The sequence below is a fragment of the Solanum pennellii genome, chromosome 1, assembly GCF_001406875.1.
Source record: "Solanum pennellii chromosome 1, SPENNV200".
NCBI classification, from domain to species: domain Eukaryota; kingdom Viridiplantae; phylum Streptophyta; class Magnoliopsida; order Solanales; family Solanaceae; genus Solanum; species Solanum pennellii.
The window spans coordinates 5620492-5637556 of record NC_028637.1 but is presented as its reverse complement, the minus strand read 5'-3'; the positions used below and the strand labels follow the sequence as shown (position 1 = coordinate 5637556).

General features: G+C 34.0%; 1 non-coding gene across 1 annotated transcript; it reads left to right on the top strand.

The window, feature by feature from the left end:
- The first annotated feature begins 1970 nt into the window (after positions 1 to 1970).
- On the top strand, positions 1971 to 2043 carry TRNAE-CUC. Its single transcript has one exon. It is a non-coding gene; the product is annotated as a tRNA-Glu (tRNA).
- Positions 2044 to 17065: the final 15022 nt, after the last annotated feature.

Sequence of the window (17065 nt, the reverse complement as noted above, 5' to 3'; positions counted from 1 at the left end):
GATATATGTATATGTACTCAAAAAAATTAATCTTGTGGTTATAAATTTGTCACGTGGAGGTTAAATTAAAAAATTATGAAAAAGAAAGAAGCATTCTTTAATGTTTCGGAACAAACTAAAATACACCATATATTTTGTTTTAAACATAAAAATTCTTAAAAATACACCAAAAAATTACGTTGTATATTTAAAGTATTTTTAAGATTTTGAACCTCTTGAACATAAGATTAGAGGTTGGCAACCACTACTCTTTTTTTTTTCCAAACCCCCTTAATGAAAATCCTAGATCCGAATCAAACATCACATGAAAACAGGTTGTCTCGACCATAAACCCATTAAAGTAATGATTTGGGGCCCGTAGTTTTTCCAAAAGATATAATAATTTTTTTGTCTTATTTAATGTGTAGATCGTTGTAAAAATTGAGAAATGAAATAACTATTTAGGTAATTATAGTATTTGTTCTTACATGGTTGTCTATTTTGTTGTCCCGTTTATATTCTAATTACTAACACGATCCCACATTATTTTTCCTATATTTCCCTTTGTTATCCTTCCCCTTCTTTTTCTTAGTGCTTATCCTTTTTGCTCCATTAATAACTCGAACTTAGGGTTGCAAGTGAGTCGTGCTTACCTGTGAAATTCTCTTATTATTGAACATTTTTAAGTCTCTAAAAGGTTAAACCTTGTGCATTATGCAAAATCTATTATTGTCTGTTTTTGAAAAAAAATTGTTTTTTGATATGTCTTCTTCAAATTTAAAGCATTGCAACAAATTATCATTATATTGAAGCAACACAACACCATTTCAATATCATTATAACAACTTATCAGATTTATGCGCAATAGTATTTCAATATCGCTATATTAATTTACTAAATTCTTGAGCTATATTTTATTATTCTAACTTCATATTATATTTTTTTTAATCAAAATTTGCATTGTTTATCTTCTTATTACATAAGGTTTATGTACATCCTATCCTCCACTGACCTCAATTTTAGGATTACACAAGACATGTTATTGTTATAATTTTCATTTAATATATCTATGTCACCTAGAAAAAATAATTAAGACCTTTCAATACAGTTTAACATTTAGGCCCCAATTTGTTGAATCGGACCTGCATGAAAATTGTTTCAAATAAACTTAATTGTCATAGTGAAATATTGTTGTAGAGATATTTATTCGTATAACATATTGTGTACCTTGTATGCTATTGGCTTTACACCTTTGAATGTTGCAAGTACAAAAGCACAATAAAAAAAATGCTTAGTTCTTAATGCACAATGAATTTTGCGATTAGTAGAATGAGTCAATGACCAGGGTCTGGCAAAGATTTAACCTGGATTGCTATTTACCCATTGGCTTAAACAAAAATTGTGGATGTACAATATATGTATATATTATGTATACTGTGGTTATATTAAAGGAGTGGTGTAATGTTTAAGATGGAAAAAAATCAAAGTATTTTTTTTAATAAACCGAACGAATATAGTTTCTTTTTATGATTGCGCAAACTTGAACTATTTTACAAGTATAAAAGTAGAAAATTTTGAAAGACAAAATACATCAACGTGCATTTTAACTTGGTCTTAGCTAACATATATGTCCTTCAACTTTGGGTGTGTACAAGTAGACACTTAAATTTGTATAAAGATAAACAAGTAAGCGTATGTATCCTACGCAACAATTTATATCATATTTGGCATTCGACGATTATTATGTCATGTAGGACACGTTTGTTTTACTTCTTGAGGGAAGAGAGAAAGACACAATATCATGTTATTTTTACTTGAATGGAGTCAAATTGTAAAAGAAACTTGGACTAATGTTCTTTTCTTTTTACTTTTCAAATGACACATCTTGCTTTTACAGTTATATCGGGAGTTACCCAACGTATTGCTTGAGATAAAATCGATAGTAGATTGCTAGGATTTATGTAGTATAATGACCAAATAATCAACATCAATCCGTTGTAGTCTAGTTGGTTAGGATACTCGGCTCTCACCCGAGAGACCCGGGTTCAAGTCCCGGCAACGGAATTGTTTTTGGTGTATTTGCCTGCGTATTAGGAAAATTTCTCTTTCAAATTAAATACAACTGGGCATATATAAATATTTTGGTGTATTTGCCGCGTATTAGGAAAATTTCTCTTTCAAATTATATACAATTGGCATATATAAATATAAATAGAAGAAACAGAGCTACTGATATTAACCAAACAAGCCTTTGATATTATTTTTAGACCAGATGAGCAGGGATACAACTCTGTGGACCAATCGTCGGGCGTCGGGCCTGATAGGTGGTGGTATCATCCTTCTCGAAGAAACAGTTCATAACACTCTAGGGTCATACAGCCATCCACGCTGGACTTTGTAACATGTTGAATTGCATTGTTAATGAAACAACAAGTGATCAACCATGTATGTTTAGTTGAAGCTTAACAATAAGCAGCTATTGTATCCTTTCACATTAAAGTCATCTTCTCTGCATATTCACCAAAATAGGTAGATATCAAATGAATACGTTGTGTTTTAAATGAATACGCGATGTAAATATGCTATTTGAATCATCCATTCCTGTAACAGTTCAAGAAATCAAAACAAAAGGCTCAGACTATTTCTTTCTTTGACTCTTTTTCAAATTCAATAAATATTGGTTGATTGTATAGCTTAGAAGCTACATGTAATGACTCGGTCTGTCATTTTGAAAGTTTAGTGAAGTTACAATTTTAACCCTACCGATATCGAGCCCAAGTCTTTTATGTTGAGTTTTGAAAGTTAGTTTTGAACTTTTAAGTTATAAGTTAAGAATTTGTTAAGCTTGTGATCTCGAAAGGCTAAGTTGCTTAAAAGTGTTTTATAGAGTCTTTTGGAGTTTCTAGTGTCAGAATGAAATTTTGTCGATTCCATCCGTTCTGGGATGTGGAAACTTTGTTCTGATAATTATTGGCTTCAGATTCAGAGTCTTTTTGAGGATTGGAGGTCCTAAGTTGTGAAATTGAGGAAATTTAGCCTTTGGGTTAACTTTGACCAACATTCGGGATTCAGATGCTCGATTAAAATTTCAAGAGTTTCATTGGATTGGGGGGATGATTTAGGCCTAGGTGTGGTCATTGTTGATTTTTGAGATGTCTTGAGCTTGTTTTAGCATTTTTAGGTGTTGAGTTAGTTTCCTGTGGTTTTATGAATGTTGGGTCAAGGATGTTAGGACCGACCGAAAATAAATAGGTGTAAATGCGGAAACTAGCAAAGCAAACCTCGAAAGACCACGAGTAAGAAGACAACGAGAAATATACCAAAAGACACAAAGATTTAACGTGGTTCAGTCAATCGACCTACGTCCACAAAGGAGATGAGCAATCCATTATAAATATGAGAGTACAAAATACAGAGGGGAACAACCTCAACCAATTCACTCGAAATACATGGGAGGTTCACACAAGTGATAACGTATCAAGCTTGTGACCCACAAATTCTCCCTCTAACCAAAACTCTCAAAGCCCTTAAGACTACATTGTGAATGCTGATTAAGTTAGAAGGAACATACCTCTATTTATAGAGTCCTAAACCTTTTCCTACCAGAAAAAGGATTAGTCAGTCCAAAACCTTTTCCTAAAAGGAAAACCTATTTATGGTAAGAAATTTAGGTCAAATACAACCCAACAAAGGAGACCTCATATTCGTATTTTGATGGTTCTATTGATTCTAAAACATCGAGATAATTGATTTGCATATATGATTTGTGTGTACGGGTTCCAAACGAATCCTGAGGGTCCTTTCAATGATTTAAAAGTTGGTTGTATTTACTGGTGTCCGCAAGCCTCGCTTTTGTGAAGTCCAATCACTTGAGCAACCTTTGCAGAATCGAGAGCCTCTTCTCTTAAGTGAGCTTCGAGAAAGCGAAGGGGGCTTCACTTTGGCAAGAGGCGCCCTTTTCACGGGGTCTGCTTTAGTTTTGCGACATTTGGGAGAGTCTTTGGCTGAAAATTTTGGGGTTTAAGTTTCATTTTTCATTTTTGAGCTTGAGGGATTCTTGGTGGCGATTTTTGAAAGTATTTCTTGAGCTAAATCATTTGGGTAAGCTTTATGATCCTAAAACTTCATTTTGCTTTAGTTATTTATGATATCTAACATCAAAATTTGGGATTTTGATTGGTAAATGACAAGGTTTTTCAAGAACTCAAGTTCTTAACTAAAATGGAGATTGTGAACTAATTTTGAGTCCTTGTTTGAAATGATTTTCCCCAATGAGTTCCTAAAGCATTGAGTAATATTTTCAATTATTAAATTTTGGATTCAAATCTTTTTTCGGAATTGGGTTTTGAGTTGACTGACCAATTTTTCAAAATAATTGATGAGAGTATTTTTGTTTCTAGAGATTTATTGTGAATATTTGATTGTTATAGATTGTGTGGCTTTGGAAGTGATTCGGAAGGAGAAGACTCAACTCTTGGAGTGATTAATTGTTTGATTTAGGGCAGGTGATCTCCTAAACCTTGTATTCTAGTAGAATTTGAGTATTCCATTTATTATTTGTGTGTTGGGAGTAACGGGTATGAGGTGAACAGTTAATTGTCCACTTGATAAATCTAAATGAATAAAAGGGGGTTAAAATGAAAAAGGTTATGTGATGATCATGATGATGTAAATTTCTTTGTTGCGATCCTTATTGATTGATTGATGAAATGCTTGATAGCATGAGTATAGACTTGAATTTCATTAATTGGTATCTCTTCCATGTTCTTATGTGGATACCGTGATAAGACATGTGATGGTTATGATGTCGAGGCAATTGTCGGCTAGTGAATTGATATAAAGGCCGATGAGAAATAATTTCGGCTAGTGACTTGACATAATCGAAGGAAAATGGTTCTGGCTAGACATATTGTGTGGATGGGAAATGATTTAGGTGAGTAATTTGATAAAAAGAGGATGAAAAATGGCTCCAGCTAGTGATATTGTGTCAATGAAAAATGGTTCCAACAAGATATTGATTATTCTGATTTTGATACATTATGATGCTTGTGTGACTTGTTAATTATGATTGATACACTTGTTACGTGTGATTGAACTATTTGACATTGAGTTGACTGACTTGATTCGTTTTGTTATTGAATTGTGAATATTGAACTGTGATTAATAAGTCTTGTGGGCCGTGTATTGTAGAACTATTAGATTGGAATGATTTTTGTGCCTGCTGTAGTTTCAGGAGGTTTAGTTGGGATGAACGGGGTACTCGATATCTAGTTTGTTGCCTTGTTTATTAGGTTGCTTGTTGAGTACCATGTTGTTGGCACTCGCTCCTTACTTCTACACTTGTGTAGGTTCCGAGCACGGATCCGTATGATCTCTTTCTTCTTCTTCTTTTGATTTTGAGGCTTGTCAATAATTTGAAGAGGTAGTTGCTTGTCATCTCAAAGAGGCCCTCTTTTTCCTTTTCTTTATACTTTGTTCTATTTGAGAATAAAGGTTGTGACTTGTAATTATTTCAATTCCACACTTTATATATTTAGTGGCTTGCACACGTAACAATCAGATTCTGGGGTCTCTCATAGAAATAATAAGTTTTTCCGCTTTATCTTGTTCTAGCTATTTATTTCTACATTTCTTTTGTTTTCGTTGGATTGAAGCTAACTTGTCTTGGTGAAAATAGACAAGTGTCATCACGTCCATTTTTGGATCGTTGAATTGTTGGGAAAGACAAGGCACTAACAAAAATGCCTGACAGGATAACAGCGGAAGAATACCCAAGTCTATACTTTCCCTTTTCGATTTGAACCAAGAGAAGACAAACAACCACAAGCAATATGATAGTAAGGCAGCAAGTAATTCAACCAAACAAATATAACAAGGCAATAATAAACCAATCACACAAGACACCAAGATTTACGTGGAAAACCCTTCGATGTGAAGAGTAAAAAACCACGGGACCAAAAGCTCCACTATAATCACCAAGAGTTACAATATTGTTCTCCAAAATTGGCCACAAAACAAGTGCCAAACAACGAGCAACAACAAAATAAGATTGCACCAAATCTAGAGAATTAAAGGAGCAAAATCACCAATTTCGCAGCTACTGTTCACGACAGCAAAACTGAAGCTGCAGGCCACCAAATCCAACTCTGTCAGTTCCTAATCAAAGATTGAGATGAAGATAATATGCTGTCCAAAAATCAGCTCAATCGGACAAGAAACGAAGCGGGAATCGCAATTTGAAGTTGGCTGTTAGGGCTGAATTTTGACTGCGAAAACTGCTCTCTTTCTCTCTTTTTGGCTGCTGAAAAAACTCTCTGTGTATATGAAAATAAGACCTAAATAGGATTATATTTGCCTCATAAGAATGGGCCTATGGGCAAAAATGGGTTGGTCCAAATTGGGCTTTTATTTATCCACATAGGAAGGGAAAAAGGCCCATAACCCAACAATTCTCCCCCTCACGACTATGTGGAGGAGACCGCCATCCCGGCGACCATGCAACAATCTTCAAACTTCCCTCTTGGCAAAGCTTTAGTCATCATATCGGAACCATTGTCATTTGTATGAATCTTTTCAAGCTCAAGCAACTTAGAATCCAACACATCTCGAATCCAATGGTATCTCACATCAATGTGTTTAGACCGACCATGGAACGTAGAATTCTTGCCAAGATGTATAGCACTTTGACTGTCACAATAAAGCACATACCTCTCTTGAGCACAACCAAGTTCCCCCAAGAATCTCTTCATCCAAAGCAATTCTTTACAAGCTTCAACGACAGCAATAAGCTCAGCTTCTGTAGTAGATAGAGCAACACATTTTTGCAACCTAGATTGCCAAGACACAGCTCCCCCTGCAAAAGTAACCAAGTACCCTGAAGTAGACTTGCGAGTATCAACATCACCAGCCATGTCTGAATCAGTATAACCACAAAGAATAGGCTTCCCTGTACCAAAACACAAACTCAGACTAGAAGTGCCACAGAGATATCTCATAACCCACTTCACAGCATTCCAATGTTCTCTTCCCGGATTAGAAAGAAAACGGCTAACAACTCCAACAGCGTGAGCAATATCCGGTCTTGTACAAACCATCGCATACATCAAACTACCAACAGCTGAAGCATAAGGAACTTTCTTCATATCTTCCTTCTCATCATCACTAGAAGGACACTGTTTCGTGCTCAATTTGAAGTGCATAGCTAAAGGTGTACTGACAACCTTAGCTTTGTCCATGCTGAATCTGCGAAGTACTTTCTGAATGTACTTCTCTTGTGATAATACCAATTTCTTGGCCTTTCTATCACGGACAATCTGCATGCCAAGAATCTGCCTTGCTGGTCCTAAGTCTTTCATAGCAAAAGACTTACTCAACTCTTGCTTCAACTTCTGAATCCTGCAAGTATTATGACCAACAACAAGCATGTCATCAACATAAAGCAACACAATAATAAAGTCACCATCAGAGAACTTTTGCACAAAAACACAATGGTCTGAAGAAGTCTTCTTGAAGCCCTGCTGACTCATAAAAGAACCAAACTTCCTGTACCACTGCCTGGGAGCTTGTTTCAAACCATACAAGCTCTTCTTCAATTTGCAAACATAATTCTCTTTACCCTTGACTTCAAAACCTTCCGGTTGCTCCATATAAATTTCTTCATCTAAGTCACCATGGAGGAAAGCAGTTTTAACATCCATTTGCTCAACCTCTAAATCTAGACTTGCAGCCAAGCCTAGAACCACACGAATGGATGACATCTTCACAACTGGAGAGAATATCTCATCAAAATCAACTCCCCTTTTCTGATTAAATCCCTTGACAACTAATCTAGCTTTGTACCGTGGAACTGGATTACCATCTTCATGTTTCACCCGAAAAACCCACCTGTTTTTCAAAGCTTTTCTGTCTTTAGGTAACTTAACCAAATCAAAGGTATGATTATCATGCAAGGATTTAATCTCATCTTCCATAGCATCAAACCACCTTTCTTTTTCTTCACTTTCCATGGCCTCATCAAGACTCTCAGGTTCTCCCCCGTCAGTCAAGAGTACATACTCATTGGGAGAATAACGAGATGAAGGAATTCTCTCTCTACTAGATCGTCTGAGAGAACTCTCTGGAGCATCTATAATTGGTTGTTGGACAACCACATCATCTTGCACTGGAGCATCAACAACATCATGCCGGTCATTCTGAACATGATCACCATCTTCATTATCAACTTGATTTTCATCATTATGAAGATTTTCTTCCGGTGCAATAGTCAAAGGAACTGGATCAACATCAACTAAGCTCTCACTACTCTGAAAATCAGCCTTGTCAGCTTTGTCAAAATCTTCAATTGTTTGGTCTTCAAAGAACACAACATCACGGCTTCTAACAAGTTTCTTCTCAACAGGATCATAGAAACGATAGCCAAATTCATCTTGACCATAACCAATGAAGATACACTGCCTAGTTTTAACATCCAACTTTGACCTTTCATCCTTAGGAACATGTACAAAGGCTTTACACCCAAAGACTCTAAGATGATCATAAGAAACATTCTTACCAGTCCAAACTCTGTCAGGGACATCACCATCTAAAGCAACAGCAGGAGATAAATTGATAACATAAGCAGCAGTATTAAGTGCTTCTGCCCAAAAGGAATCTGACAGCTTAGCATCTGAAAGCATACATCTAACCCTCTCAACTAGAGTTCTGTTCATCCTCTCTGCTAAACCATTTAACTGAGGAGTCTTTGGAGGAGTTTTCTGATGCCTAATACCCTGCTCTCTGCAATATCTATCAAAAGGACCAATATACTCACCACCATTATCTGAGCGGATGCATTTCAATGTCTTCCCTGTTTGTCTTTCAACCAAGGCCTGAAAACTCTTGAACACATCAAGTACTTGATCCTTGGACTTCAAAGGAAATACCCAGAGTTTGCGAGAATGATCATCAATAAAAGTCACAAAGTAAAGTGCACCACCATGAGATCTTACCTTAAAAGGACCACACAAATCAGAATGTACCAACTCCAGCAAATCAAGCTTTCTTGAAGGCGGATGACTCTGAAAAGAAACTCTTTTCTGTTTACCGGCTAAGCAATGAACACATTTCTTCAACTTTGCTTGTTTCACTCCAGAAAGCAAATTTTTCTTAGCCAAACTATCAATCCCCTTCTCGCTCATATGACTCAGCCTTCTATGCCATAACTCTGATGAAGTATCATTCTCCACCAAATTTACTGAGTCTCTGGACATGGAGCCCTGAAATACATACAAGTTAGACAACTTGTCACCACGGGCCACAACCATCAAACCTCTAGTAAGCTTCCACTGGCCAACACCAAGTGTATTAACATAACCCTCATCATCAAGATATCCCACAGAAATCAAATTCAAGCGAACATCTGGAGCATGCTTGACATTATTGAGAACTAGTTTGGAACCATTGTTACTTTCCAAACAAACTGTCCCAATGCCAATAACTTCAACTTCATGATTATTGCCCATTTTCAACGTTCCAAAATTACCTGGAGTATAAGAAGAAAATAATTCCTTCTTTGGCGTGACATGAGAAGTAGCACCAGAATCCACAAACCAGCTAGACTCATCACGAACAAGATTAATGGCATTTGCATCACAAGAAACAAGAAGATCATCATTAGCAACAACAGCAACACGATTTTCATTATCGCCTTCTCTCTTTTGTTGTCTCATATCTCTCTTGTGCTTGTAACAATATTTCATGATATGCCCATTCTTGTGGCAATAGTCACATGTAATATTCTTGTATTTAGACTTTGACTTGCTTCTACTTTTACCTCTATCATTCTGACCTCTGGACTTGTTTCTCCCCCTATCTTCAGTAACCAAAACATCGGAGTGTGAAGCTGAAGAAGATGAGGCTTGAGATCTTCTTCTCATTTCTTCATTCAAGACACCACTCTTAGTATATTCCATGGTTACAACACCACTGGGAGCAGAATTAGTCAAAGAAACTCGAAGAGTTTCCCAAGAGTCTGGCAGAGTATTAAGAAGCCAAAGTCCCTGTATCTCATCATCAAACTTTACACCCATTCCGGACAGCTGGTCAAGAACACCCTGAAAATCATTAATATGATCAGAAATAGGAGTGCCCTCTTTATACCTGATATTCATTAATTGTTTCAATAGGAACAACTTGTTGTTGCCAGTCTTCGAAGCATAAAGTGTCTCGAGCTTGTCCCACAAACTTTTGGCATGTGTCTCATTCACAATATGATTTCTAACATTATCTTCAACCCATTGTCTAATATAGCCACAAACCTGCAGATGCTCAAATTCCCATTCTTCATCATTCAAAGACTGAGGCTTATTAGAAGCAAACACAGGTAAATGCATCTTCTTGACAAATAGAAGATCTTTCATCTTGCCTTTCCAAATATGATAGTTACTACCATTTAAACACACCATTTTGCTCATATTTGCCTCCATCATTCAAAACGACAATCAACAATAACCAATGCTCTGATACCACTTTGTTGGGAAAGACAAGGCACTAACAAAGAATGCCTGACAGGATAACAGCGGAAGAATACCCAAGTCTATACTTTCCCTTTTCGATTTGAACCAAGAGAAGACAAACAACCACAAGCAATATGATAGTAAGGCAGCAAGTAATTCAACCAAACAAATATAACAAGGCAATAATAAACCAATCACACAAGACACCAAGATTTACGTGGAAAACCCTTCGATGTGAAGAGTAAAAAACCACGGGACCAAAAGCTCCACTATAATCACCAAGAGTTACAATATTGTTCTCCAAAATTGGCCACAAAACAAGTGCCAAACAACGAGCAACAACAAAATAAGATTGCACCAAATCTAGAGAATTAAAGGAGCAAAATCACCAATTTCGCAGCTACTGTTCACGACAGCAAAACTGAAGCTGCAGGCCACCAAATCCAACTCTGTCAGTTCCTAATCAAAGATTGAGATGAATATAATATGCTGTCCAAAAATCAGCTCAATCGGACAAGAAACGAAGCGGGAATCGCAATTTGAAGTTGGCTGTTAGGGCTGAATTTTTGACTGCGAAAATCTGCTCTCTTTCTCTCTTTTTGGCTGCTGAAAAACTCTCTGTATGTCTGAAAATAAGACCTAAAAATAGGTTTATATTTGCCTCATAAGAATGGGCCTATGGGCAAAAATGGGTTGGTCCAAATTGGGCTTTTATTTATCCACATAGGAAGGGAAAAAGACCCATAACCCAAAAAATTACATCGTAGATTTAGAGACATACAATTTTCACTAATAATGATTGAAGGGTTCCCATCATTTTGCTGCTTGTACGTAGTTTATTAAGCTTCTAAATCCATGAGGCACTATTTACAAATCATATTGAACTTGTCTGCAAGCAAATATCGTCAACATTGTACGAACAATTTTTTATTGTTATAGAGAGCATATAATATAACATGACATGAAAATCGTTTCAAATAGAATTTAGTTGTTATACTGAAGTATTTTTGTAGAGAGGTTTAACTGTGTATTGGATCAAATTAAGTACCCTATCTGCGGCTTTATACCTTTGTATGCTACAAATACAAAGCACAATGAAATTCGATTAATTCTGAATGCAAAATGAATTTCGTGATAAGTAGAATGAATCATGTAATTAGTTAATAGAGTTATATATCAATGACAAACGAAGGTAATGGCACCAGAATCTGCGACAGAGTCATTAACCACAACACGAATTATGTTGGTTTTGTTTTTGCTAGCTTACCATGTAGTATAATGATTTATGCCTATGAAATTGTATGAACCTTTCACGAATGCAGATTCGATTGACGAAAATTTAGGTAACTGTATTCACACTCTCTCTACCATCAAACTCGGATACCTTCCAAGAATCACATGCTCAAGATACCTGAATTTAGTAGCAAAACATTTCACCATCAAAAGGAAAATTTGAGGAGCATTTTTGGCTGCTAAACCAAAATCCTTACCCCTCTAAATTAAACTTAATGGACCTTTGTGTTACTTCAATGGCATCTTTGGAGTTTGTTAAAGGATCATACCAAAAGCTATGTAGTGATATCTCAATTGATCAATGTTTTGTAGGTTGCAACAGCAATTGATCACAAAGATTAATAAAAAAAAAAAAAGTTTGGTGATGTATATTTTATGTATACTATGGATATAGTCATGTATAACCAATGTATAATTTATATATCAACTAGAAAACATTTCAATTTATTGCATCTGTTTCTCTTTTCAAGCTTTTTTATCTTGTACTTTTTTTTAATAGGCAACAATAGTGGCATGGGCCATGAGTAAATTGTGAATAACAATGTATGGCTCAGTTAATGAGTTTTCGGCCCTGCATAAAGCTCATAGAAGGATCAAACATCACTCCGATTCTTGTAGGGCTATATCAAAATCTTGGATGACAATAATATAAGGTTCATTGACAGTGATCTAGTTGTTCGCTCTATCACCAAATTTTGAAGCATGTCTTCACGTATTGAGGTAATTATGGGTTGCTCGACATCATGTGCATGTCAAAAGCTCCAAAAAGCAAGAGTGTTGTAAATCATTATTTTTTTAAGAGTCCAACCCATATAACTTAAAATACTTAATCCTCCAAGTTTTGTTAGTTCTATTTGAGAACATAAGCAAAAGGAATTCCACCAAATTATAACTTTGATTGATTATTCCCACTATTACTATTCTAAGATTCCACTTTTAAACTAATTAGCTTCATATTTGATATGTTATGTAACCTAAGTGACTTTCTTACTGGATACTTGTTGTAATTCAGCTTGCATACAAACTTCAAATCTTGATCGTTTTTTATATTGTTGTACTTTAATCAAATCAAACTAAAAACTAGTACATTAGTTAGAAATCTGATTTTTCTGTGTGGAGTAAAATTTTAAGAAAACTTGGACTATGTTCTTTTATTATCTTTTTACGATAGACTAATTTCCAAATAATAAGCAGTCTTCAAAATTGACAACTTTAATTTGTTCAACAATCAGTTGTACTTTAGTTAGTTAGGATACTCGACTCTCATTCCTTGTTCAAATCTTGACAACTAGGATTTGAGTGGAAGAAGATTCACAACTTTTAATTTTTTATTATTTTTTATGTAAAGTTTATTCTTCTAGTTTTTTTAACACGTAAAATTATTTATTTTTCTATAAATAATACTCCATCAGTTTTAATCTTTTATCCAATTTTGACTTCACATGAAACTTATAAGAGTAAAGATTTTCAAATCTTGTGGTTTTAAACTAAATTATACATATATATATATATATATAAATGTTTTAATCTTATGACCTTAAACATGTCATGTGAAAAGTTATATAAAAAACTGACAAAAGAAACAAAACATTCTTTAATGTTTCAAAATGAACTAAAAGACACATTACAATTTTTTGGAAAGTCAAATTAAAAAATTGACAAAAAGAAACAAAACATTCTTTAATGTTTCAAATTAACTAAAAGACACATTATAATTTATTATTTTTTTAAAAAAAATAATTCTATTATATTACTAAATTGGATCCCTTAAATTTTGGGCCAAGATGGATGCCTTTTTAAGGAAAAATCAACTAACTACACACCATTATCATCATATTTTCTTATTTTTTTGTACCATTTCAAAAAATATCAAAAATCTAATCTTTTGCTCCCATCATTTCTTTTTCTGGATATATTAATTTGAAATCTCATACCCATAGTATTTTTTCTTTTTTTCAAGCCACAAATCTCTCTACAGTTACCTACATTAATCTATTTTTGAATTTCAAATCTTTTCTCTTTGCAATTAATAATTTCAAGTTATTCAAGAGGTAGGTTTCTTTCTATCACTTCAATTTTCAATTTTTTTTTATTTTTTCATCTTAAAAAAATTGTTGAATTTGTTACTCCCGATCTATTTACTGGAAGAGAGGTAGAAAATGTTGCTAATGCTGATATTCATCTTGGAGTGCATCTGGAATTGTTCCAGGAATTTCTAATGGCGGTCTTGATACACTTCATTTCATTGGTTCGATCTTTCAGTATTAGGCTTAGCCAATTAGTGCGAGAAGGATACATCTCCGTTGCTTTCTATTGATTAGATTGTTGACTTTTTTTCAACTTTTTGGTGGTTCATCTTCTTTGATACATATAAATTCATATTTTCAATGTATATAGTTGATTTTGTTTCTTAAACTAATGTATAATAAAGCATTCGTTTCAACATTATGATACATTAAAATTCTAGCATGCACAATGTATCATGTTCAAATATTAGTTTGATACATAATCTTAATTAGTATTTGATACTTGATACAAAAATTCTATCAAATGTATTATCATTATCATGTATCAGCCTTTTCATCTACAAATTTATGATACATATGCATTCTGTTTTCAAACAAAATAAGATACATAAATAATAATATATCATGCACTATTTTTTTAAGCATGATATGTAAATTCGAATTTATACTAAATGTACCCAATATATAACAATTATCAAACAACAATGTACTTGTATCGGTCTCAAACCAAACATCTTAGAGCAACAATTTTTTATGTTATCTAGTAGAAATACAACACTTATCAATTTAAACAAGATACATATATAGTACTATATTTTATAAATTTATCCATCACGAAAATGAAATTCAAAAAACGATTACATAACATTATAAAAGGTAAAAATGATCCATCAATGTTGTGCATCTCTACAACCTTTCTATTTGTTGTATTAATGCATTACATATATATTGAAAATTCAAACTCTTATTTTTTTTCACGTCAACGATGTATTAGATTTCCAAATTTTTCCTCAACCCTCGATATCTAATTCAATTGCAATGACTAATTTGTGATTCACAAACTTCAGTTAGTTCTCTCCACATAACAAAACATATCAACCTTTAAATTCCAAATTTAGATAAAGATCCAAGATTCTTAAATCATTAAATTAAAAAAATGGGAAAAGGGTCTGATATACCCCTCAACTTTGTTATTTAGAGCTGATATACCCCTTGTTATGAAAGTGGCTCATATATACCCCTACTTGTAAACAAATGACTCACATATACCCTTTTCTTCTAACGGAAATGAAAAAAATAATAATTTTAATCTAAATTTTTATTATTTTTTCTAAAAAATATAATCCTATATGAGTAAATTTAATCATCGTCAAACATATTTTTTGACTTTTTTTTGTTTCAATGACTAATTTATAATTATTATTTTGATAATCAAATTTATTTATGTTTCACTAATATTCTTGTAAAACTTATTGTAGATGACCAAATTTTTTCTTCGAATACGAAATTAAATTACAATACACACAAAAAAATAGTTTAATTTTTTTTCCGTTAAACTAAGGAATGTAAGAAAAAAATAAAATAAGAATAAGAAACTCAAATAATTATAATAAAAGAAGTCAAAAAATAATTTATGTATGAGAAAAATTAAAATATACTTTGAACTTTGATAGAAGAATCATATATACCTCTAAATAATTTTTTTTAAAATTAGAAGTAATAAATATAAATTTAAAACTATTTTTTAAACTTCCGTTAAATGAAGGGTATATGTGAGTCATTTTGTAACGGCAGGGGTTTATGTGAGCCGTTTGTATAACGGTAAGGGCATAAATGAGCCACTTTTATAACGAGGGGTATATCAGCTCCTAATGACAAAGTTGAGGGGTATATCAGACCCTTTTCGCTAAAAAAATTGATCTTTAAACAGATAAAAGCAAAAAACACACAAGATTGTAGTTCAACTCAAAATAACATCTCAAATTCCCAGAAAAGAACCTCATTTTGAGAAAAAAAAAAGGGGGGGTTTAGCTAGGGAAAAATGGAAAATGGATTCTCACTAGCAAAGATGAATCTTGATGAACAGTAATACAATATCAATGGAGGTTCTGTAAGTGAAAAAAAAAAGTATTAGAAATAAAATCTAAAATTATAATTAGGGTAGTGAAAAGTAGGTGATGAAGACAAGACAGTGGGATTTTTTGGGTATCCATTGGGAGCAATTTGAAATTTTGAATTTCTTCATTCTGGATTTCCATTCGTATGATTGAGAGTAAGAAGAAATGTAAGCGTAGTTTATGGGATGTAATTAGATTTTCAGATTTTATTTCCTTTTTAGTGCAATAGAAGAATTCTTATTGTATTATAATTAATGTATCTGGATGATGACTTATGTATCCGGAAGGTACACATTTTAAGGGATTATTGTAATTAGAAAAAGAATAGGAATAAGATGTAATTTACACTTTAAACTATAAGATTTAAGTAAGTTATACTTTTTTAAAAGACATTGAGTTACACTACAGTTTATATATTGTGATTCCTGAGTATATATAACGTCATTTTCGAGCGAAAGAGGTTACTAGTTAGGATGCATAAGGAGGACTAAATTAGCACTGAACACAACTTTGAATCCGATAATTTTGATCCTTATTTCTAGACTAAGTCTCAAACTCTGACTCCTAAAACTCAAAACTAGCTCAAAATGCACATTTTGAGCTTGATTAAACGGATGTTCCAACTGAGTTTGAGTACAAATTAATCACATAATAGCAGAAAAGGAAGTGATCGAGCAATAACAAAATTCGTACGATACCAAACAACCAATGTATGAGTAAACTGAGTGGAATCTATTGAATGACATTAAGATTGTAACGACCTGTTTAGTCGTTTTGAGCAGCAGATTTTATTTCTGGAAAAACTGTGTGAGTCGACGGAACCCACGACGGACCGTCATGGGCACGACGGGCCGTCGAGGGGGTCTCGTTCCAAAAGACTTAGACTTCTGAAATTTTGATACTGAAATCGACTCTCTGAACTTGGCGACGAAGTGCAGGACGGACCGTCGTAGGCACGACCGGACCGTCGCAGGTGTCTCGTTCCAGAATACTTAGACTTCTGAAATTTGGGTACTGAAATCGACTCTCTGAACTTGGCGACGAAGCTGCAGGACGAACCGTCGTGGGCACGACGGACCGTCGCAGGTGTCTCGTTCCAGAATACTTAGACTTCTGAAATTTGGGTACTGAAATCGACTCTCTGAACTTGGCGACG